Here is a 3,184-nt window from a genome sequence, read left to right as displayed (position 1 = left end):
TGCCCACAAACAACATGGCTGCAGCATTACAGTGACTGGCTGGGAATCCCTGCATGTTCATTGGCTCTGTAAAGAGCGCCAAACATGCAGGGCGGAGACCCGAGCTCCCGCCCGAGTAACCCGGAAATGCTCGGTGCTCACCGAACATCCCGAGTAGCGTGATGCTCGGGCGAGTACCGAGCAGTGTCGAGCATGTTCGCTCAACACTAGTTTCTATCTATCTAATCTATGTGTAAGGCTCTATTCTTAAATTGTCGGGTACTGGTGTATGCCACTGCTGAATTGCCGGCTTTTCATGTTTCACTGTGAGCACTATTCCCATCGATTTGGGCAATCACTGTAATGCCACAACCACCATGGCTGTGGCATTAACGTCTCTACATTATTCTTAGTTGTTTTCCTTCATGCAGAATTAACCTACAAGGAAAGAAAGGGTTTATTTTCATTCCGATATTTGTGTCCCATTGACTTGCATTGGTTTCCGGTATTGGAATCGGCGATTTCCGATATTTTTTGGGCATCGGCCCTATCCAATACGATCCGATATTTCCCGATATCGGAAGGTATCGCTCAACACTAATTATGACACGTGCAATGTCTGTTCCATTCTTCTTCCTATGCAGATTAAAAACATGTTGTTCATCAATAGACACTCTAAAACCCACAACTATACTGCTTGTTGCAGATGCACCCCACACGTTTTTAATCTGCATAAGTCCACCTATTTTCATACCTTCACCCCCCAATATCTCATGCGCCTCAAGACCGGGGGGGGGTTAGAGAGGATATCTAATTAATAAAAACAAACGAGCAGCAGTCCCCCCTGTTTCCCAGTCTGCAGGCTCCCTACAGACTGAAGCTGGCTGCTGCAGCACTGCCAAATAAAAGCCAGCATCCCAATATGACACGTGCAATGTCTGTTCCATTCTTCCACTCTTGCATTCTTGTATTATTCCATTGTTCCATTGTTCCATTGCACCCTAACAATGGGACAATGAAATAATGAAAGAATGGAAGCATGGAACAGACAATGTGTTATGGATCCGGGTGGTGGAACCTCTGTGCTTTGCTGCAAGGAGGGACCAGAGGGGCATAAATAAGTGCCTACTCAGACTGACCCAAGTCACACGGCGGCCTAGTCGACTCTGTGAACCAGGGAGGGACCGGACAGGTAAACCAGGTGCCACTCTGGAACCGACCTTGTGTGAAAGCAGGTGACACTCACGGGTCAGATGATAGGAGCTGACCGGTACACCGGATGAGCACTGCAGGTAGGCAGACGGGTACTCTGGGTAAATGAATAGATGGGTATGGCAGGTAACTTGGCAGATGCTTCGGGTAGGCAGGCTGGCGGGTACAGCAGGTAACTGGCAGGTGCTCCAGGTAGGCAGGCTGACGGGCACGGCAGGTAACTGGCAGGTGCTCTGGGTAGGCAGGCTGGTGGGCACGGCAGGTAACTGGCAGGTGCTCTAGGTAGGCAGGCTGGTGGGCTCGGCTCTTATTAATATCAGCCCCAAGCTGTCTGCCTAGCCTTTGCTAGCTATTAAAATACGGGGACCCCACGTCATTTTTTTTGGGTCTCCCATTTTAATAGCTAGTAAAGGCTAGGTATTCAGCTGGGGGCTGATATTAGTAGCCTGGGAAGCTCCGTGGGTATTACCCCCTTCCCAGGCTTCAAACATCTGCCCCAGCCATCTGCTTCACCTATGCTAGAGACTAAAATTACGGGGGACCCCACGCCAATTTTTTTTTTAATAAATCCTTTATTTTAACACTAAATGACAAGTACAGTAACCAACACTGTCACTGTACTTATTATATATGTGACTGACATGTTTCTATCTACCTAATCCACGTGTGATGCTCTATTTTTTCTGTTCTAAATTGTCGGGTACCGATGTTATAACTGTGTGCGGCTGCTGAATTGCCGGCTTTTTTAAAGAGACGGGTGCGTGAAAATCGGAGGGCACCTGTGTGTTCCGAGTGCCCTGCTATGTTTTTCATGCACCCTCCTGAATACCCTGCCTGCCTGTCTGCCTATATATTCTGCCTGCCTGCCTGACACGTTTAATTGTGCTCGCTCATCACTAGTTTTAAGGTGTCTATTGATGAACAACATGTCTTTCTAATTGGAGTCTTTGTCCCTATCCCTACAATGGGTGCCTTCTTGGGGCCAGGGTGCAGCCATAGGCCAAAACCAATTCAGGTAATCACTTCTTGGCCTTTTGGCTAAGATCAAATGTAGTATCTTTTGTTATCAGTTTAATACCTGATACGTCCCCTATACGTCCAGCCATTTTCACACATTCTCCTCTCCCTCCTAATAACCCTCACGCCTCAAAACCGGGAAGGGTGGAGGGTAGAGAGGGCAACTAATTATTGAACAAACAAGCAGTGGTTCCCCCTGCTTCCCAGGTTCCCTACAGACTGAAGCTGGCTGCTGCAGCACAGTTAGATAAAAGCCAGAAGCCCATTATGACACGTGCAATGTCTGTCCCATTCTTCCATTCTTGCATTATTCCGTTGTCTCATTGTTAGGGGGCAATGGAACAATAGGACAATGGAATAATGCAAGAATGGAACAGACATTGCACGTGTCATAATGGGCTTCTTGCTTTTATCTGGCAGTGCTGCAGCAGCCTGCTCCAGTATGTAGGGAGCCTTCAGGCTGGGAAGCAGGGGGCACCCCTGCTCATTTGTTCATTAAATAGTTATCCTCTCTCCTCCCCCCCGTTCTTGAGTTGTGTGGGACATTGGGGGGTGGGGATGTGTGAAAATAGGTGGACTTATGCAGATTAAAAATGTGTTTGATGCATCTCCAACAAGAAGTATAGTTGTGGGTTTTAAGGTGTCTATTGATGAACAACATGTCTTCCTAAGGGGAGTCTTTGTCCCTATCCCTACAATGCTCGAGTTTCCCATAGACTTACATTGGGCTCGTTGCTCGGGTGCTCGGGTCGAGCACCCGAGTATTCCAATGTGCTCGACCCGAGCTTTGAGCACCCGAGCATTTTAGTGCTCGCTCATCACTAGTTTTAAGGTGTCTATTGATGAACAACATGTCTTCCTAATTGGAGTGTTTGTCCCTATCCCTACAATCCTACAATGTGTGCCTTCTTGGGGCCAGGGTGCAGTCATAGGCCAAAACCAATTCAGGTAATCGCTTCTCGGGCTTTTTGCTAAG

The 3,184-nt window shown here is 47.8% G+C and overlaps 1 pseudogene; it reads left to right on the top strand.

The window, feature by feature from the left end:
- The first annotated feature begins 2,209 nt into the window (after positions 1–2,209).
- On the top strand, positions 2,210–2,333 carry LOC141152781 (U2 spliceosomal RNA; annotated as a pseudogene).
- Positions 2,334–3,184: the final 851 nt, after the last annotated feature.

Source organism: Phyllobates terribilis, unplaced genomic scaffold, assembly GCF_046119375.1.
Source record: "Phyllobates terribilis strain yellow unplaced genomic scaffold, ASM4611937v1 Scaffold_6__1_contigs__length_29720123, whole genome shotgun sequence".
In the NCBI taxonomy this organism is placed as follows: Eukaryota; Metazoa; Chordata; class Amphibia; order Anura; family Dendrobatidae; genus Phyllobates; species Phyllobates terribilis.
The sequence above is the reverse complement of the archived record's forward strand: the minus strand, read 5'-3'. Positions and strand labels throughout refer to the sequence as shown.